The following is a 22410-nucleotide window of genomic DNA, read 5'->3' as shown; positions in this document are numbered from 1 at the left end:
CATCTCCCAGAATTTGCCCAAGTTTGTGTTCATTGAATTGGTGATGCCATCCAGCCATCTCATCCTCTAATGCCCTCTTCTCCTTCTGCCTTCAATCTTTCCCAGAATCAGGGTCTTTTCCAATAAGTCAGCTGTTCACATCAGGTGGCCAGCGTATTTGAACTTCAGCTTTGACATCAGTCCTTCCAATGAATACTCAGTTGATTTCCTTTAGGATGGACTGGTTTGATCTCCTTGCAGTCCAAAGGACTTTCAAAAGTCTTCTCCAGCACCATAGTTTGAAAGCACCAATTCTTCAGAACTCAGTCTTCTTTATGGTCCAACTCTCACATCCATATACGTCTACTGGAAAGACTATAGCTTTGACAATATAGACATTTGTTGGCAATGTGACATCTTTGCTTTTTAATACACTGCCTAGCTATGTCATACCGTTCCTTCCAAGAAGCAAGAGTCTTCTAATTTCAGGGCTGGAGTCACCATCCACAGTGATTTTGGAGCCCAAGAAGAGAAAATCTGTCACTGACAATCACAAACAGGCAAATATGGTATGATTTCACCTATATGAGGCAAATTCATAGGGACACAATGTTGACTGCTCGCATTAGAGAGAGGAGCTAATGTGGAGCTATACTGTCTAATGGGTACAGAGCGTCTGTTTTGCAAAATGAAAAGAGCTCTGTGGAGGAATGGTGGTGATGGTTTGCACAACCTGGATGAATGTAATGCCACTGAAAGGTAGTACATTTGCAAAGCTGGCTACGATGATACATTCTATGTTGTTTACATTTTACCACAATTTTTAAAATTAATAAAAGACAATTAAAAAGGGTCACTCAAGTCTTACAAGCTGTTGCCCCACTCACAAAAGTGAGATCCATCCCAGTATATACAGGACATAATGATAAAGTATCTCCTGATAATTTCATTCAAAGAAAATCAACATGTAAACAAAGACTATTTCTTCAAAAAGGAAAAAAAAATCTTCAAATGTCATCACTTCAGTGCACACATCCTAACTATCCCTGGGACAGTGGCCTTCAAACGAATCAGTGGTTCTTAAAGTTAAGTGTGAATGAGAGTCAACTGATCCTTAAAAAGCTAAAAATAGAACTACTATATGACTCAGCAATCCCTCTCTTGGGCATATAACAAGAGAAAGCCATAATTCAAAAAGATGCATGCACCCCGATGTTTATTGCACCACTGTTTACAATAGCCAGGACATAGAAACGACCTAAGTGTCCATCAACAGAAGAATGGATAAAGAAGATGCAGTACATACATATGATAAAATATTACTTGGGCATAAAGAAGAGCAAAATAGTGCTGTTTGCAGCAGCATGGATGGACCTAGAGATTGTCAGAGTGATGTAAGTCAGACAGAGAAGGAGAAATATTATATGATATCTCTTACATGTAGAATCTAAAAAAAAAAAGAAAAGGATACAAATGAACTTATTTACAAAACAGAAGTAGAGTCATGGGTATAGAAAACAAATTTATGGTTACCGTGGGATGGTAGGGAAGGATAAACTGGGAGATTGGGATTGATAAATACACACTTATAAATACAAACTAGATAACTAGAAAGAATAACCTACTGTACAGTATGGGGAAATGCTACTCAATACTCTATAATGACCTATATGGGAAAAGAATCTTTAAAAAAGGTGGCTATATGTATATGTATAACTGATTCACTTTGCTGTATACCTGAAACTCATACATTTTAAATAAACTATACTTCAATAAAATTTTTTTTAAAAAAAGAATCAACTGAGAAAGTCATTAAAATGCATCTTCTGCCTTATAATAATCTCCCTGAGATTATAATTTGGAAGTTCAGGGGTGAGGTCTAGGAATCTAATTTGTAACAGGTCTGAGTCTGATACAGATAATCTGTGCACAGCCAGGATGGTCCTTCCTGGGTGCCTGTGGCCCCTTGGACGTACCTATCAGAGCCCCCAACAGTGTCCTGTGGCTTCTGTCCCTGCCTCTGGCTCCTTTCCTGGGGTGAGGTCCCGCCTCGGCTGCCTGCAATCCCCCGTACCCATCACAGAGCCTGCAATACATCAGACACTGAATACTTAGGTCTGATGAATGACTCACTATCTCTCGGCCATGCTTGCAATGCCCAATAATCAGAAGAGATCCATAGAGCGTAGAAAAGACTGCTCTGGAAATGAAAGGCCCTGACCTTGTCTGCAAGGAAAGCCATGGGCAGTGTTACCCCCATCACCTGGACGGTTTCTCTGGGCGTGGAGACTACGTCAGAACCTGCAGGGGGCGGGGGGGGGGGCGATGATTGCAGGAGGTCTGGAGGGAGAAGGAGATGCAGGGGATTGACAGAAATCACCAAGGTCCTGAAACGCCACAGGAGAGCATGAGGGTGGCCGGAGAGGACCATTTAAGGCCGGGACAACCCTGGGAACATCTGCTGGCTCTTCTGAACGCTTCCAACCAGCTACTCAAGGAAAGCATCCTTGCCAGGGAGGCAGGCGGACAAGCCTGGGCAGTGCAGCCGGGCTGGGGGCCTGCCAGCACCTGGGCTGGCCGCTCAAGAAGCACAGGGGGTTTTTTTGTGAGGAAACAGGAACAGGGAACAATCCTGGCAGGCAGCGCGCTCCCCGAGGCAGTCAAGAGGCTTCCCGTTTAGCCGCCCTCACTTCCCAGATGCTGGTGTGTCTGTTGGCTTCGTGCTCCTGTTAATTAAAGGAAGCGTGTGTGCTTTCGGCACTGGTACCCCGGTCCCAGGGGTTTTCTCCACTGCAGTGCCGCCACCACCGGTAGAATCCATTCGGCTCCCACCCAAAAGTCAGGCTGCATTTCCAGGCCTGTAGGTGAAACAAGTCCCCTGCCCCGATGGCGAGGGCTCACATGTCAGCTCCACGTTTCTCCCTGTTTCCCTGGCCTGGCGGCTCCAGGGGCCTGCTTTGAGGGGGTGGGTGGGAAACCTGCCAAAATGAACAGAAAAAGAACTCCTGGGAACCATCCACCAGCTCCAGACCCAGGGGCTACAGGGTAATCTGCTTGTGTAACGGGCTGGAAGTCCTTCGTAACCCATCACCACCACCGAGCTGCACTGTTGTAACTTTATTTGAGCCTGGCCTTATAAACAAATTTTTATGAAGCCAGAGTAAAGGTGCCTCAAGCAGAGGTGAGTGGGTTTCCCCAGGAGTCAGTAAAAGTTACACCTGAGGTACCACAGTCTTCATTAAAACGCTGCCAGGGAACTTCCAATGGTCCAGCCCACTCTCCAAGCCTTCCGCCACAGGCCAGGGCAGAGGGCAGAGCCACACACACGGCTGGGGAGGGAACCAGGGCCGACTGGCTGCATCAGACAGGCTCTGGGGTGAGCTGGAGTGGAACCCTCTCCTTTTTCAGTTCCCAAGCGTCACCCTGGGGCAGGCTGGTCCAGGGGTAAGCTGCCTGGCATGCTCAGAGGCTAGCCCCCAGGGAGTTCCTTAGGACCCTGCACTGCCCCAGCCCCTGGCAAATCCTGCAGCCCCATCCTCCTTCCTCCACCCTTTCCCATTTTCCCCACCCTGCAATCCCCAGGGTGATGTGCTGACATTCGCAGAGTCATCACCGAGTATGTTCATGGACACACACACACACACACACTGAGATCTTGATCACACCTTTATAATAAGACAGGGATGGTTATTGCCCATGTACAGAGGAAGAAATTAAGGCAGAGAAAGACAGCAGAGACAGAATTCAATCTCTATTTTTTTTGGCCTCCAACCCCAGCATTCTTTCTGCTAAACCACATTGTCTCGCTGGGCTTCCTGTTCTAATTAACTCATTTACATCAAGCTGTTTTGGACTCGATGTGCTTTCATTTCTAAGAGTATATGCATTTTACAAGCATATTCCAAATTCCCCCTCTTTTTCTCCTCCAACAATCTTGACGCAGACGGGATGGCTAATAACAGTTCATCATGGAATAACAGATGTTACAGGGGGATATTATTGAAGGAAGGTCACCCTGAAGATTATGCCACTCAAGCAGTAACTCCAACCCCAAACAGGAAAAAAGAAAACAATGTAGAAAACCATCCTGAGATAGTTTTTGGCTCCCATGATGCTTTTTAAGTGGCAAAATTTGACTCTTCCATTGGATTGTTCTTTTCAGCCCAGCTCAAAATCAGTTAAAAAATGAAATGAGCGTGGTTTGGGATTTATAAGTGCATACGGCTATATTTAAAATGGATAACCAACATGAACCTACTGTGCAGTACATGGAACTCTGGTCAGTGCTATGTGGCAGCCTGGTTGGGAGGAGAGTTTGTGGGGGGAGAATGGACACATGTATATGTATGATACGGCTGAGTCCCTTTGCTTTTCACCTGAAACTATCACGACATTGTTTGCCAATCGGCTATACCCCAGTAGAAAATAAAAAGTTGTTTTTTTTTTTAAAAAAAGGATAACCAACAAGGATCTACTGTACAGCACAGGGAACTCTGCTCAGTGTTATATAGCAGCCTAGATGGGAGGGGAGTTTGGGGAAGAATGGATATAGGTATATGCACGGCTGGGTCCCTTTGATGTCCACCTGCAACTATCACAACATTGTTAATCAGCTATACTTAAATATAAAATAAAAAGTTAAAAAAATTAAATGAGTAAGAACATAAAGTATAAGAGAAGTGCTTTAAAGGGACACCCATATCATTACTAGTTGTAAAGGAAATGTGGAAATTATGGGGCCCAAAGTCACAGACGAGATTCTTTCCAGTGGTTTGATTCTACATCTTGGACCCAACCAGACTGTGGGTAAAGACGTGATGAGGCTTTCGGCCCCGGGGTTGGGTAGGATTCCTGGAAGTGAGGTACACCACGGGACCGCTGAGCATCAGGGTCAGCTGGGACCACGCGCTCTGAGCCACAGGATTTTGAGAACCATTAAAAGAAAATACTGTGCCGCCCATCCTGGTTGGATGCCCTGCTCTCCTGGGGCTTGTGGGACCAAGCTCCGGTTAGCAGGAGTGCCAACCACCAGCTGGTGGGGTTTGCCCTGTGTAACAAGGTTGGGTGGAGCCCTTACAGAAACCTAAGGAAACGCGGCTTGGAAACGGGAGTCCTGTTTTCCAGCCCTGCCTCAAATGCAGCCACTGTGCTGGAGAAGCCAGTTCAGGCCCTGTTCATATGAGCATCACTGTTTCTTGGACAGAGCCAAGCCCTACGCCCCCTTCTCCCCCCCCACCCCGCTCCTCCCTGCCGCCCACAGCCTGGATGCGTTCCCTTTGACCGCCAAGGAAGACGAGGAAGAAAAGTGCAGAGTCCTGATCCAGCAGGTTCCTAGCATTTGACCAAAATCTTGGACCTCAAGTAGATGGATAGAGAGAAACTGGAAACAGAATCAGTTTGAAAAGAGCATCTTGTACTGAGCTGTTCCAAGCTCAGGAAGAGCTCCCAGCATCCAGAGTCTGTTAGAGGAGTTTGTTGTACATGATTCAGAGCCACATGGCTTAAGTTTCCCTCAAAATATACATCAATTTGAAAATTAAAGGGGAAAGTGCCTGAGACAAGGCATGTTTGGATTTCTGTCAAACAGCTTTTGGAAGGCAGTCTGGAAGCCAGGATGTGGCTTTTTAGGACTTGCCCTGTCCTAGCTGTACCTCCTTCAATTTTTGTCTGGGCCACGCACGGGCTCATTCTCTGCTCTGGTTGTCTCAATGCACCTCTTTTTTCCCTTCGTTGGGACTTTAGTCCAATATCGGTTGTCACCTTGCTTTCAGAAATGAGTTGAGCTCAGCTTTCAAAACCTCCGCACACTTAGTCCAACTGTTCTCAAGAGCCTCCCACGTCCCTCACTCTACCCAACACTGTGGTATGTCAGAGCTGGGAGGGACATTGTAGATCATTAATGCCAACCCCACACTGCAGACGAGAAAACTGAGGCCCAGAAAGCCACTCGCTTCCTGCAAAACTCCTGGGAGTGGACCTATATCCCCTCACTAAGATTTTTTTTTTTCAACGTGGACCATTTTAAAGTCTTTATTGAATTTGGTACAATATTACTTCTGTTTTTTGTTTTGGTTTGCTGGCCTCGAGGCATGTGGGATCTTAGCTTCTTTACCAGGGATTGAACATATACCCCCTGCATTGGAAGTCAAAGTCTTAAACGCTAGAGCACCAGGAAAGTCTCTCCCCTCACCAAGATTGTAATCAGTGCCACACAGTCTGTCCACTTCATCCTCCTCTCTCCTCCATGACTCCTTAAGCCTCATCGCAGCCTCCTCTGTGATGTGTGATGATCGTCACAGCATCAGATCCTTTGACCCCCTTTCCTCTCCTGCAGACCCTATGGCCCTTATCTTCTCCCAACCCCCACCCCAACAAGATCCTCCTCTTTTCTCACAACTGCTTCTTGCACATCATCCATTTCCTTCTCTCTCTGTCTCCTTTTTCTTTGGCTGCCCTGTGTGGCTCCTGGGATCACAGTTCCCTGACCAGAGACTGAACCAGGGCCTGGCAGTGAAAGTGCAGAGTCCTAACCGCTGGACTACCAGGGAACTCCCTCGCTTTCCTTCTTGAAGGACGTCTTTTAGTGGTCCTTAGAGAGAGTTGGTGAGTGGTTTAAAAAAGAAAAAATCCCAGTTTTACTTTGAAAAATACCTTTATTTCATCCTCAGTGGGAAATGGCAGTTCAGCTTGACACTGAATATTAGGTTGACTCCTGTTTCCCCTGAGTGAGATGAAGACATTTTCCTTTCTCTTTTGTTGCTATTGAGGAGCATCCTATCTGTAAGTCTTGTACGAATAAGACTTAAAGTCTTGCAAGTCTGTAGTCTTTTGTAGGGAATACATCTTTCCTTTTTGGTTGCTTTAAGACTTTTTTTCTTTGTCTTTGATGTTTTGCAGTTTGTTTACTTATCTCTATTTTTGTCTGAGCTGGGTCTGTGTTTTGGCCCTCAGGCTGAGTAGCCCTGAGGCATGGAGGAGGTTAGCTCCTCCACCAAGAATGGAAACTTCGTCCCCTGCACTGGAAGTTTGATTCTTAACCACTGGACCACCAGGGAAGCCCCCTGTTCTGCAGCTTAATATAACATATCTAGGTATGGATTTATTTTTATCTTCCATGTGATTCTTTAAAAAATTTTTTAATTGAAGTCTGAGATTGATTTTTTTTATTGAAGTATGGTTGATTTACAATGTTGTGTTAATTTCTGCTGTACCTCAGAGTGACTCAGTTATACATGTGTATACATTTTCTTTTATATTCTTTTCCATTAGAGTTTATCCTAGGACATTGAATATAGTTCTCTGTGCTCTACAGTAGCATATGACTCTTTAAACAGTAGTTTGAATCTTTTATCAATCTGGACTCATTCTCATTAATAACAGTAATAACAAAAAATTAAAAATAATGATAGCCACATGTATGTTTCTCATGTGCTCTGCTTTACATATGCTATTTTATTTCTCATAACAGAATCTTATAATCATTTTACAATCAGGGAAGTTGGGTCACAGAGAGGTTAAATTATTTGCCCAAGCTAAGATAGTAATCGGCAGCGCCAGCCTTCGAATCTAGATATTAAATTTTCAATATTTTTCTTCTTTCTATTATCTGTTTCTGGTACTGCTAGGAGACATATGTTGGCTCTTTTCATCCATCCTGTTTTTTTCCTGTTTTTTTTTTCTTTAATGTATTTAACTTCTTTGTCTCTTTGTGGAGCATTCTGAAATATTTCCTCAGATCTCTCTCCATTTCTCTAATTCTCTCTTCTGTGTGTCTATTCTGCTATGTATGCATCCCTTGCAGTTTAGTTTCAGTAACCATATTTTTCATTTCTAGAAGTTCCCTCTGGCTCATTTCAGATCTTTCTATTTTTTGGAAATAATGTCTTATAATATTCTTAGGAATAGCCTTCTTTGATTTATAAAATCATTTAAAAACACTAATTTTGTTGTCTCTATCTAATAGTTGATCTACCGTCTAAAATTTTGAAGAGTTTAATCCTGCTGTTTATTTTAGACTGCTGACTGTTACACGTGGTAGATTATTTCCTTCTGTTTTTATAATTTTTTATTGTAAGCAGAGCTTTATTCCTCCTGTGGGAATTCTCTGTGGCCTGGAGTGTTGGAGTTTAATTTCAGAGTGGTTTTATATTTGCTTCTGCCAGGTATCCTAGGGGTATCACTTGCGAAATACCAATTTTATGTTAATTTCTTGGCTTGGGGTTTTCCTCTGATGCAGGTAGTGGCTATTTGGACTCTAAACTTATGCCAGGCACATGACTGGGGTTGTGATTTTTCTTAGGTGCCTGTCCGTCCCCATTTAGAGTCAGAGCAGAGTTGAGCTTCCTTGATGTCTTTCTGGGTTGATTTTTGGCTTTTCTGGGAGCATCTGGGTTTCATGTAGGGGACTCAATTACAACCCCTCGTTTCACCCAGACTGGAGGTCTCATCTCCTGACCCTGTATGGGTGTTAGAGTCCAAGTCCATAGCCATTTCTGTGTGGGATCATCACCCTAGGACCACTGCAGTATAAGTTTCAGAGTCTGCTCTCCCAGCTTTCAGGAAATCTGAAAATTTCCTGTTCTGTCTATTAAGTTTGTCCATGTTTTATTTTTTATTTTTAAAAATCATGACAAAATACACATAGCATAAAATTTACCACTCTTAACTAGTTCTCATTGTTGTGCAACTATCATCTCCATCCATCCACAGAACTCCTTTCGTCTTACAAAATTGACATCTTGTATCCACGAGACAATAGAGCTCCTCATCTCCCCCTTCCTCAACCTCTGGTACCCACCATTCTACTTCCTGTCTCTATGAATTTGCCTCCCATAAGTGGAATCATACAATTTGTCCTTTTGTGACTGGTTTATTTCACTTAGCATAATGTCATCAAAGGCTTCCCTGGTGACTCAGACGGTAAAGAATTCACCTGCAGTGTGGGAGATCTGGGTTCGATCCCTGGGTTGGGAAGATCCCCTGGTGGAAGGCATGGCAAACCATTCCAGTATTCTTGCCTGGAGAATCTCCAAGGACAGAGGAGCCTGGCAGGCTACAGTCCGTGGGGTTGCAAAGAGACAGACACAACTGAGCGACTAAGCACAAGGTCTTCAAAGTTCATCTATATTGTAGTACGTTTTAGAATTTCCTTCCTTTTTAAGACTGAGTAATATTCTGTTGTATGCCTATAGCACATTTTGTTCCTCCATTTATCCCTGGACAGACTTGGGTTGCCTCCACCTTTTGGCTCTTGCATATAATGCTGCTAGGGATGTGGGTGTGCAAATATCTTTCAATTCTTTTGGACATGAACCCAGAAGTGGAATTGCTGATCATATGGTAGTTCTATTTTTAAATTTTTGAGGAACTGCCATATCATTTTCCATAGCAGCTGCACCATTTTATGTTCCCACCAACAGTGCCCAGGGGTTCCAATTTCTCCACATCCCCACTAACACTTGCTATTTTCTATTTTTCTGTTTTGTGTTTATAGCAGCCATCCTAATGGGTGTGAGGTGGTATCTTATTGTGGTTTTGGTTTCCATTTCTCTAATGACTAGTTGAGCATCTTTTCATGTGCTTAATGGCCATCTGTGTATTTTCTTTGGAGAAATGTCTATTGAAGTCCTTTGCCCGTTTTTAAATTTGGTTGTTTTATTGTTGTTGTTTTTGCCATGCATCTTTAGAGTTTTATTTTGTAAGAATTTTCTCAGTGTTTGTATGAGATGATTTCTATGCTATCCTATGGCTACTGACTGGATGAGGGAGTCTCTAAGATTCCCTTTCTGATGCCCTCTGCAATTAACAGTTTCACAGCCAAGGAGGTTCCCTTCATCCTCAACCTTTTCTAGAAGGTGCCCTCTCTGCTTTCTTGTCCTAACAGGGCTGGCTTTGCCCTGTATGATACCACTGTGTCTGAAACCCTCTCAAGTAAAGGGCCCAACACTCCCCTCCCACCCTTACAAACTATGCTTACATCTCAGAATCAGGGCAGGGGTAGAATATTCATTAAAGACATTTTAGTCTTGGTCTCATCTCCAACTTCTGTCATCCCCTCGATGTCTGTCCTGGGAACAGTGTTCATTGGAGCCTCAGCTTCACTGGGTGTGTGAATAGAACCCCAACTTTGAAGATGGATATATAGGACCTTAAAGTTCCATTTCCATGCTCGACATACTTCCAAATCACTCTGCACTTCAGTCTCCTCAGCTTCAAAAAAACATAGGATAAGAAACCTACCTTAAGGGATTTCTTGCCTGGTGGCCCAGTGGTTAAGACTTCACGCTCCCAAGGCAGGGGAATTTGACCCCTGGTCAGGGGACTAGATCCCACATGCCATGAACAAAAGCCCGCATGCCTCAACTGAAAGAAGAAAGATCCTGAATGCCACAACTAAGACCCAGGACAGGCAAATGAAATAAATAAATATGTATTTTTTTTAAAGAGAAAGAAACCTACCTTAAGAAGTAGTTGTAATAATTAAATGAGATAATGCACTTCAGATGCCTAGCACGGGGTGAATGCTTATGAAGATATTTCAACTTCACTTCACTCTTCTTTAGCAATCACGTGTCTACAAGTCAGATTTTATTCTCACCCCAAACCACTCTCCTCTCGTGATGTACAACTCGGTGATCTCATCTGAATAACCTGCTATAGCTCACCTGTATAAACTTCCTGAGGTTACTGTAGCAAATCAACACAAATTTGGTGGCTAGGGGGGAAAAAAATTTTATTCTCTCACAGTTCCAGAGGCCAGAAGTCCAAAATCACTATTCACCTGAGCTGAAATTGGGGTGTTGGCAGGGCCTCACCTCCCTCCCTCAGGGAGCTCTAGGGGAGAATTCTCGCTTCTCTCAGCTTCTGGTGTCTGCAGGCGGTCCTTGGCTTACGGCCACACCCTTTGTCTCTGCCTTCTCCTCTTCTGTGTGTCAGACATTCCTTTGTAAGGACCCTTCTAGTTGCGTTGAAGCTTCACCTGGATAAACTGGCTAATCTTTCCATCTCAAGATCCTTAACTGAATTATACTGGCATAGTTCCTTTTTAAAAAAATTTTTTTTAGCCATATAAGTTAGCAATCACAGGTTCTAGGGGTTGGGTCGTGGATATATTTTTTTGGAGCCGGGCACTGTTCAGCCCAGCATACCTCCCTCCCACCTAGTTTTCCACTTCCACTGAATGTGCTTTTCAGCTGCATCATATCATCTCATCTTTATTCACATCCTATTCTTTTGGGTTATCCTTGGTCCCCTAGATTCACTGCCTTGCTCCTTGTACTCCCCTCCCACAACTAGATATTCTCATCGTCATTTTCACTTTGCTTTCCCGGAGACTTTAATGCATTTCATCATGTCAGTCTTTCTTTTATTTATTTATTATTTGATTACAGCAGATTTTAGTTGTGGCATGAGGGATCTAATTCCCTGACCAGGAATTGAACCTGGACCCCTGCAATAAGAGTGCAGTCTTAGCCACTGGACCACCGGGGAAGCCCTTTACGTCCTTTTAATCCACCCAAAGAAATAGGAGCCCTCAGGAGAGAACTCCTTTACTCCTTTCCCTTTCCTCTAAAGTAATGAACACATTTCTTCCCTCTTTTCCCGCCTCCCTCTCTCTCTTTTCTCTTATCTGTCTCCACCTTGGGGTATGAATTGTGTTGAGGGGGGTGGGATGACAGGAAGAAGAATGCTGGGGGTCCCAACCACAGACCTATGTGGAGATGGGCTCCCAGACATCTAGGAAGGTGGTGTCTCTCCTTGGTTTGGCCAACACAGCCGTCAATACAGCCTGAGTCCAAGCCAGCTTGGCAGGAGATGCTGGTAGGGCTCTGGATGCTGGGGGTGAGGGTGGGGTGCTGACGTCCCACTAAAACCAGGGTGTCAGACTACAAAAAGCAGATGGCGCTTCAGACCAGTTTGTTTTCCTACAGGTGCTTTGATTTCTCTGGATATCTTCCAAACTGATTAAATATTTCAGAGGAGGGGGGTGGACGGGAAGGAATTCTGCACTTTTGATCCACCTGGGGCATTTTAAAGAGTCAAATCCTTAATAATCCTCTCTAGTTTATACATTGTTGTTGTTTAGGCACTAGTCATGTCTGACTCTTGTGACTCTAGGGACTGTAGCCTCCCCAGGCTCCTCTGTCCATGGGATTTCCCAGGCAAGAACACTGAAGCAGGTTGCCATTTCCTTCTCCAGAGGATCTTCCCGACACAGGGATTGAGCCTGCATCTCTTGCATCTCCTGCATTGGCAGGCAGATTCTTTACCCGTAGTGCCGCTGTTACTCTGATCAAAGTCCTTTGGTCTAATGAGTAAAACCTCTTTACACCCTGGGACCTAGAGATGGGAGTGTTGACATTTCATTCTTCCTGGACCTGGTCCCATGAAAGCCTATCGGCTGGATCCTCTCGCGGCACTTGTAGTGTTAATACAGTCCGGTTAAGAAAGATGAGACTTGGCTAGACATCTGCAGCAAGATTATTTTAAGGACTTTTTTACACCTGCCCCAATCCAGGCCCATCCCAACCAAGCATATAGAAAATATGACCATTTCTCTGGGGAAAGAAAAAAAACAACAGAAGAAGAAGAAGCCTCCCGTGAAGATTTAAAAGCAATTTAGAAGCAATCCACTCGGCTTTGGAAGTGAAAAATGGTTGTCCTTGAAGCTTGGAGACACCATCTCCAGGGGACCCAGTCTGTGATAATGGGATATGTGGGGTAAGACCCTAATACAAACCCCAGTTCTATTTCTTAAGTTTTCCAGTGAACTGGAAATCATATCCTTTCGCCTTCTCGCTAGCTTCCTGACTCGTTTCATCTTGCAAGCTAGAACTGAAGCCAGCTTGAGCCCTCGGTGCAGGGGAAGGGAGAGAACCAGAAAGGGTGTCTCAAACAACCCTCCTGTCTCCGATTGGCTTTGAGTTTCCACCTGGCAAAGCTGAGCAGGCTGTTGGGGAAGAACACTGCATTCCTGATCCCGGAAGGACACAGTCGGCCAGGAGATGGGCTCTCAGCTTCCAAGTCAGAACCAGTAATTTTGTCTATTTTTTTATACAGTATTGTTATTTTTGTTGATTCTTTTTACTTATTTATTTTTGGCCATGCTGTGTCCATGTTGCTGTATGGGGCTCCTGCCTGGTGTGGTGCTAGGCTTCTCATCATGTCATTGCAGTGACTTCTCTTATTGTGGGGCACAGGCTCTAGGGCGTGTGGGAGCATTAGTTGCAGCTCCTGGGCAGCACAGGCTCAGTAGTTGTGGCGTGGGGGCTTAGTTGTTCCACGGCACATGGGATCTTCTCGGATCAGGGATCGAACCCATGTCTCCTACATTAACAGAGTCTTTACCACTGAGTCATCAGAGAAGTCCCAGAAGCAATGATTTTACAAGAACCTATCCTGGGACTTCCCCAGTGGTTCAGTGGCTAAGACCCCCGTGCTCCCAATGCAGGGGGCTCAACTTCGATCCCTGGTCAGAGAACTAGATCCTGCATACCACAACTAAGATTCCACTTGCTGCAACTAAGACCCGACACAGCTGAATAAATAAATAAATACTTTTTAAAATTTTAAAAGTAAAAAAAAATAAAGACCTGTCCTATTTGTCTCCCTGGAAGCCCACAGCCTGTACACTCAGCCTCCGATGCTCTGTTTCATCCTCTAACTTCCTGATCCCTGGACTTCTTATTGTGGTTTCACATTCCCACCTTGGATCAGACATTTGAGAATATTCCTCTGGTACTAACAGTGCCCACGCACTGCTTTCTGCTCTACCAGGTAAGCGTATCTCCTGGTCCAGTTCAGCCTCCCTTGTCCAGTACTTGTCCTGGGAGTCACCTCAGGCTGACAAATGGAATCTGAACATTGCCAGCCTCATTCAGTGCTTTCTGGATAGCTTCCCCAAGACATCTTCCAGACATCACCCTCTCCCCAAACCTGCTTCTTGATTCTGTATTTTTTTTTTTAATTGGAGCATAGTTGTTTGTTACAATGTTGTGTTAGTTTCTAGTGTATAGCAAAGTGAATCGGCCATACGGATCCATATATCCCCTCTTTTTTGGATCTATTTCCCATTTAGGTCAGCACAGAGCGTGGAGTAGAGTTCCCTGTGCTGTGCAATAGGTTCTCCTTAGTTATCTGTTTAATATGTAGCATCAGTAGTATATACGTGTCAACAGCCACCGCCCAATTCATCCCTCCCACCCTTCTTTCCTCCTTGATATCCATACATCTGTTCTCTACCTCTGCATCTCTCTTTCTGCTTTGTAAATAAGATTGTCTGTATCATTTTTTTCAGATTCCAGATATATAATATTTGTTTTTCTCTTTCTGGTCCTGTATTTTTTTTAATTGAGGGATAGTTGCTGTATATTGTTACAAGAATACAACACAGTGTAAGTTACAGGTATACAATATAGTGATTCGTAATTTTTAAACGTTACACTCCGTTTATAGTTATTACAAAATATGGGCTATATTCCCTGTGCTGTCCAACAAATCCTTGTATCTTTTTTATTTTGACTGCACCAAGTAGCTTGTGGGATCTTAGTTCCCTGACCAGTGATTGAACCCAGGCCCTCAGCAGTGAGGGAACAGAGTCCCAACCAACGGGATCACCAGGGAATTCCCCCTCGTAGCTTATTTTATACATGATAGTTTGGACCTCTTAATCCCCTACCTCAGCCATGCCTCTTCCCCCTGTAGTTTTTCCTCTTCATTCCTAGTATCAGTAGTCACTCAGTTAATTATTCAACCAGAAATCAAAGAGCCATCCTAGCCTCCTCTTTTCCTTTATCTTTACTTCCAGTTAGTTTCTGCTTAATTCCACCCCCTAAAGTCTATCAAACCCACCCTTCCCTTTCTATCGTCACTCTACCACCTTGGCTCAAGCTCGCCATTTTCACCTGGATTTCCTCACTGGTCTGAATGGTCTTGCCTCATCCCATCCTTCCTGCACTGGCCACAATGCCGCTGGCTGGAATATTGAACAGAGACTTCACTCCATCTACCTCCCAACTTAAACTATCTCCATGGTCCCCCAGCTGCGGCAGAACAATCCAAAATCCTCAGTATGGTAGAGAAGACCCCACCTATTCCGATAGGTGCTTTGCTCTCCCACCTTATTTCCTGCCGTTTCCCTGCAGTTTACCCTCATTTGTGCCCCAAACCTGCCGTGTCCCTCTTCGTCTCTTAGTTCCCTGACCAGTGATTGAACCCAGGCCCTCAGCAGTGAGGGCACAGAGTCTTAACCAACTAGATTGCCCCTTTTCTTCAGGTCTCCTTAACCTTCAACTCTCTTTCCAGTCTCTACCACCTTTCATGTCAGGCAAACATCCACTGGTTTTTTAAAACATGGATCAAATGTCATCTGCTAATAAACATCAAATTAGTAGCACTCATCTCTTGATGGGAAGGGAGTTATGGTGATTTTTCACTTTCTATGAATCATATTTTGTTTGAACTTTCTTGAAACGCTATATTACTGTCATCATTAAATTAAAAAAGAAAAGATTATTTTTTTCTCCTTTCCTTTGAAAACTTCCCTGCTTTTCCTCTCCAGATGGAATTAATTATGCCCTCTGATGGTCTTTCAAGGCATCTGTTCATGTATGACTTTCATAAATGATGATAAAGAACTGGTTTGTATCTGTCTTCTCAGCCAAACTGTAAGCAATTTAAAGACAGCAACCATGTCTTATCCAACTTGGTACTTCCAGCACAATCCCTGGTATATAAGAGGCACCGAAAAAATGCTCATGGAATGGAACTAAATTGCCCAAGTTCAACTTAACTTATTAGTGGCAGACTCCAGACTAAATCCAGGTCTCTTGATTTCCACTCCAATGTTTTCCCCTTTTCACTATATTGAGGTACATGGCAAATTTGATTCTAAGGTGTCTTAGTGAGGAAGCACGTGTGGAAGAAAGGGAAACAAGCTTTCCTCCTTTGCTAACTGGGAGAACTATCCTGTTTGTCTTCCCAGTCTTTATGAGGACCAAATAGGACAGTGGTTGTGAACATTCTTGATAAAATTAAAAGCTGCATATAGAGAAAGGGGATTATTATCCACATACAGTTCACTAGTAGTTTTCATCTTCAACAAGTGTATTAAAAATTAGAACAAACGTTTCTATATTATTCTAAAGCCATCAAAAAAGGATTTACTCTTTCTTCTCTGACCCTCAGACAGTCCCCTAGTCACTATACCCAGGTGTGTAACGGGGTGAGTCCCAGAGGTGGTTTTATGTCTGGGCTGCAGAGCTGCACGTTGCTTCCTCACTGTGTAATTTCCAAAGTCCTTGATGGGATAAGCTATTGCACTCTTGAAATGCTAGGATGCTCTACACAAGAGGCATTCTGAAAACAGGAGACCTTAGAAACTTAATAGAAGGTAAAAAATTTAATAGAAGCGTTGGAAGAGAGCAATGAAGAGTTCACCTAGAAAGTAGAACAAAAAGACAAAGAGTCAGAGAACAGTAGAGAAGGGGTAGGAGATGGAAAGATGGGGGAGTTTGGGATTAGCAGATGCAAACTAGTATTTATAGGATAGATAAACAACAGAGTCCTACTGTATTGTCAATATCCTGTGATAAACCATAAGGGAAAAGAATATGAAAAAGAATATGTATGTACATCTGGATCACTTTGCTTTACAGCAGAAATTAAACACAGCTTTGTAAACCAACTACACTTGAGTAAAATTTTTTAGAAAGAGTAGAGAAAAACAGAAGAAATTTAGAGGGCAAATCCTTGAAGTTCAGCATTCGAATGAGAGGAAGTTCAAAAAGGGAGAAGAGGGTAAGGAGAAGGAGGAAATTTTTTCAATCGCGTATTTATCTATTTGGCTGCACTGGGTCTTTGTTGCCGTCAGTGGGCTTTCTCTATTGGGGCAAGTGGGGGCTACTCTTCCTTGCCGTGAGAAGGCATCTCATTGCGGTGACTCCTCTTGGTGCGGAGCACGGGCTCTGGGCTTCAGTAGTTGGGCTGCATGGGCTTAGCTGCTCCACGGCATGCGGGATCCTCCCGGACCAGGAATGGAACCCATGTCTCCTGCATTGACAGGTGGATTCTTTACCCCTGAGCCACCAGTGAAACTCCTCTAGCTAAAATTCTATCTTCAGCCAAACTCCAGGAGAGAAGAGTGAATTTTCAGACAGTCAAGGTCTCAGAATCTTTACTCTCATGTACTCTTTCCCCAGAAGCTCCTAGAGGATCAAATCCACAAAAAAGAAGGTAGGGGAAAAAAAGACAAAAGATCCAGCATAAGAAAAGGTGGCATCATCAGGCTGATGGTGGAGGAGGTCAACCAGCAGCACCCGATGAGGGGCTGGTCCAGATGGGAGGTCCCGGGCAGTGGGAGAGACTTTCTCAAGAGATTTCAGCCGAGTGAGAGAACACTTTGGGAAGAGTTGGTGGTTGGATTAATGATGAGTACGGAGAAAGCTCAGGGAACAGAGAAGAGAGTCACAATACAAATATCGATGCAACCAAATGATAACAGTAGTGGGATGATGTGGGGTTTGGGAAGTTGAGTTTTTGAGGGGTAGACGGTGATGTGGAAGGAGGACTAATTCATATTTTCCATGGTGGGAAGTCAATAGATGATTAAAGCTGAAAAGTCAAGGACCAGCGATATAATCATGTAATTTAGAAGTATGAGGGTAACTACTATATGAATCAGCTCAGGTCATTGAATTTGTTATTTCTGGGGGATGGGGAATGGGGAGTGGGAAGTCTTGGGGATATTGCTGTTTGGGCATAGCAACCTGCTCCAGTATTCTTGCCAAGAGAATCCTATGGGCAGAGGAGCTGGCTGGCTGTGGTCCACAGGGTAGCAAAGAGTCGGACACGACTGAAGCTACTGAGCATGCAGGCGCGTTGGTCTGGTTTTAAATATACCTTGTAAGTTTATCTCCCTCAAATCCATGGGCATGGCTCAGCCACTGGCTGCATCGCCTGGGCCTCTTCAGAACCCTCAAGATCTAGGCCATATCTCCAATAGGCTTTACTTAGCTGGTCTGGAGGGAAATCTAGACTTCAGGATTTTAAAACAATTTCCCAGAGGAGTCTAAATGTCAACCACCTTTGAGCACCACTGAAGAAAAGAAAAGGTGGGCATATGGCTTTGATAGAAATTAAAACTAATTTTAAAAGAGATGAATACATAAATAAAGCACACAGGATAGTTCTGAGCACTCTACCCTTCAATATATTAATACTCCCAATGGAGGTTGGGGGGGAGAGGGGGGGAGTCCCAAAAAAGGATGACCTGAGATGCTCAAGGCTGGTGCCACTCAAACCGTCCAGAATTTGATTCTTATCAGTGAGGCCCCCACCCCCCACCCCAAACACACTCTTCTCAACCTGAAATTCCTTTAACAGAGGAGAGCTTTTCATAGGGGGTTATGGCTAAAACAAGATACCTGGGAAATGCCAGAGGATTAACTTTACACGGAGGTGTGAATGGCATGCAACTGATCCTTCCTTGGAAGGGTCAAAGGCCAGAGGTCATGAGAGTAATGAGAGCCCGTGTTAGAGACGAAGGGGAGGAGGAGACTTGAGGTGGGGGAGGGTGAGAAAAGGGAGACAAACAAAGAAGTCAAACTCCAAGTCCTTTTTATCGAATTCCAGACAAACGGCCTCTCCCTCTGCTTTCCAAGTAGACCCTCTAAGGAACCAACGTGAGTCTGCGCGTTAATTAAAGTCCCGGGCTGGTGGCTTTCAGAAAGGAGCATCTCTGTACCCTATTCTCTCTTCTGGTCCCTGGGTCACCGAGAGCTGTGTTCCAGCCCCTGAAGGAGGGCGGCCGCCTGCAGCTTTGGGTCACGTTAGAAGAATGGCGTTATTATGCCGGCCGACATCACTATCTTCCCCGACACATCTACAGGTGTACCCTTCTTATGGTGCCTCTCACCCGTCTCTTTTTCCCCCTCTGCTGTTGGCCTCTTACGGATATAGGAGCCTGCCTGTTATTCACCACGCGGTGTATTGTTACCCTCTTTGATTTGCTGTTGTTTGAACCAGATGCTGTCTGTCCTGTAGCATTTAATCCCTTGAAAGGTTGAAGGATGCAATTTACGTGAATGATGGCTCTTTATGAGAAGGGAAAGTCATATTGTACTTCATGCTTATCTGGAGTAGATTTCCCTGTCTCCACTCCCACCCTAACTAAGAGATTAATGAATCGAGAAGCGCATTTTGGTGGCTTGAAACTGACTGCCCCCTGGGAAATGCCAACACATTCCAGTGATCACTAGGCGTCTAGAGGGTTCCGCTGCTGGTTTCTCCTTTCTGCACAGAGCCACCTCAGCTCTATCCTGCATCATAAATCGAGGGGAGGATGAAGCTCATCTAGAGATGTAGTCCTCTTCCTCGTGGCATCCCAAATGTCTTACAGGAACCCACTCGGTCAGGAGAGGTTGCTTTTAAAATAAACCTCCGTATGTTGAATCATTTATGTATTTTGAATAATTTTTCCCCATTGACTTTTATTCAAATTTTTAGATATACTGCAGATGGAGTTGACATGATAAATAAAATCACCCTTCAAATTACTCAACTAGCAGTTTTTTTTAAGCCTACAAGAAAACAAGTTAAAAAAAAATCCCGCTAGGATGAATGAATCAGAGAAGCTCAGTATAGAAGTGGAACCCTCAGATCAATGGGAGACAATGGCCTTTATTGATTCTTACAAATGCTACAGTTAAAAGTTACGTTGCATCCTCTGAAACCTAAGACATTACACTATATAGACATCAGATCACTCTAATTACCAACATCAGAGAATAACACATTTTATACAAATAAGCCTAATATGAAAAAAGCACTTAAAACAGTGCCCAGCACATAGGAAACACAATACAGTAAGTCTCTGTCATACAGATGAATTCTGTTCTGAAAGCCTGTTCCTTAAGTCCAATTTGTTTGTTAAGTCCAACAAAGTTAGTCTACGTACCTAACACAATCAGCTATATAGTACTGTACTGTAATAGGTTTGTAATGTGTTTCACACACATAATACATAAAAAGCAAACACACAAAAAATCAACATTTTAAATCTTACTGTACAGCACCTTGAAAGCTGTAGTAGTACAATACAACAGCTGGCATCCAGGGACTGGCATCAAGCGAACAGGGAAGAAGAGTTACTGACTGGAAGAAGGAGAGGAGGTGGGAGATGGTAGAACTGAAGGATCACCACCAGCAATAGGAGATGAAGGGCAAGCTTCGGTGTCGCTCACGCTTGATGCTGAAGCCATGAACATTTGCATCTTGAAAGTTCATAGCTTGAAGGGTCATATATAGGGGACTTACTATAAACACTTTTACTTGTATGTTATTTTAACGCTGGACCACCATGGAAGTGTTGGATTGAGACTCCACCCTCAGTCCCCGTGGTGAAGGCCCAGACCCCACGCAGGTCCTGAGGACACAGGGCTCCTGGATTCATCAGGGAGAGAAGACATAGCCCCCAGAGAAGGACCAATCCATTCCTGGGGTTGTCGGGAGAGGCTGGGAATTTTCTCAAAGGGTGGAACCTTCCTTCAGCCTTGGTCCTGAAAACTGAGTAGGTGTTTACAGGATGGGCCCCAGAGGAAGGCTTTTCCAGGCAAATGGAGCAGAGTTTGCCTGAGCACGAGGGTATGACAGTAGCTGGAAATCGTCGTGAGAAGGAAGGATAGGTTTCAGAGAAGAAGGATATATGACGAAACTGGAAGGCAAGCAGTAGAGACTGAAGGGCTTCAGTGCTTCTTGAAGGAGTCTGGACGTTACACCGTAGAAGGATTTTCAGTAGAAGGAGCGTCTGTGTATCTGATGTGTGCGGACTATCTCAAATCACCATAGCCATTAAGACTTTCTAGAGATTAAGAGACAATTCAAGAGAGGACTAGAGGTTAGATGAACAAGTTGAACATTAGAATCACAATCAAGAGCACCCCCGTAATCCAGGGATGAGGCAGATAGCAAAGATAAAAGAAGGAAGAAGTTAAGGAAAGGAGAAGTCCTCCAGGAAGGGCGAGGTCGGGTGTGATGGGGTGGAATCTTGGAAATTATGAGTGATGCCACTTCCAGGGTGGAGGAGACAGAGAGCGGTCCCTTTACACAACGTTGGTCAAAGATCCCCTGGATGGGTGTCGGGGAGGGGGGCGGTGCAGGGGGGAGGAAGAGAACAAGCCTCGTGAAAATGCAGACTCTTGGGCCCTGCCCCAGGCGGGAGAATCAGCATGTACAGCTCACTCTACCCAGGATTCTTGGGCATCCTGAAGTCTGAGGACAGGTTATCTACATTCAAAGTAGAGAAGGAATGGGCGTCGAGAGAGAACACACATCACACGCTTGCCAGTCAGGGGTGGCCCCCAGCTGAGAGACAGCCTGGATCCTGAAGCCTGGACACTGTGTCAGCTGGACAGAGAGGACTCCAGACCTCTGCTCCTCTGGTCTCTGTGTGATCTGCATCCTGGTCTGTGCTCAGTCTTCTCAGCTGTCTCAGAAGACAGCTCTGCACTCTTCTGGAAGTCCAGGAAGAGGAGAAAGGACTCAGAGCTGGGTTCCGGCCACCACACATCTCTTACTGGCTGTGTGGCCAGGAGCTGATCGCTTGACCTCTCTGAGCTTCGAGTTTTCAAAAGGAGGCATTGAAATCTGCCACAGCTGCTTTACCCAGCTGTGGGGCAAGAAGCTTTGCTGTGATGACTTCAAGCGTTTAATAGCAGGATGGGCATCAAAGGAGTTCCTGGGGTCTTGGGGGAGGTCTATGAGTTTGACCTGAGCGGAGGGTAAATGAGAGTATATTTTGATAAATATATATGTGCATTTTTCGCTGTGTCAATTATACCTCAAATTAAAAAAAAAGTAGAAGAAGAAGATAAAACATCCTAGTAAAGAGTGATTGGCCCTGTTTTTGCCTGCGGTGTGGTTTCCAGCAGCCTCTGGTAGAGCCCAGTCTGGGCCTGGGGTGTCCTGGGCTGCAGCTCCCTTCTTCCCAGACACTCAGAACCTGCTGTCTCAGTGCGTGTGGGGTAAAGCAAGGGCTTCCCATGTGGTGCCAGGGGTAAAAAACCTGCCTGCCAATGCAGGAGACATAAGAGATGCCGGTTCAACAGGGAAGATCCCCTGGGGAAGGAAATGGCAACCCACTCCAGTATTCTTGCTTGGAGAAACCCATGGACAGGGGAGTCTGGTGGCCTACAGCCCATGGGGTGGCAAAAGGTCAGACACGCCTGAAGCAACTGCGCACACACACACCTTTGGCTTTTAGAGACCAACCGGGGGGCCTGAACTCAAGGGAGCGGAGACTTAGAACCAGGGCTGAAGTAATGATGGAAAACGCAGCCATAAGTGAACACAGGGAGAGCCAAAGCCCCAGGACCCTCTGGCCGAGGCGGGTGAGAATTTCAGAACCAGGTTATCAGTTCACCCGTGGTGCCCTTC

The sequence above is a fragment of the Giraffa tippelskirchi genome, chromosome 8 (assembly GCF_054371585.1).
Source record: "Giraffa tippelskirchi isolate mGirTip1 chromosome 8, T2T-mGirTip1v1.2.pri, whole genome shotgun sequence".
Taxonomy (NCBI): Eukaryota; Metazoa; Chordata; class Mammalia; order Artiodactyla; family Giraffidae; genus Giraffa; species Giraffa tippelskirchi.
This window is presented reverse-complemented; position numbering follows the sequence as displayed.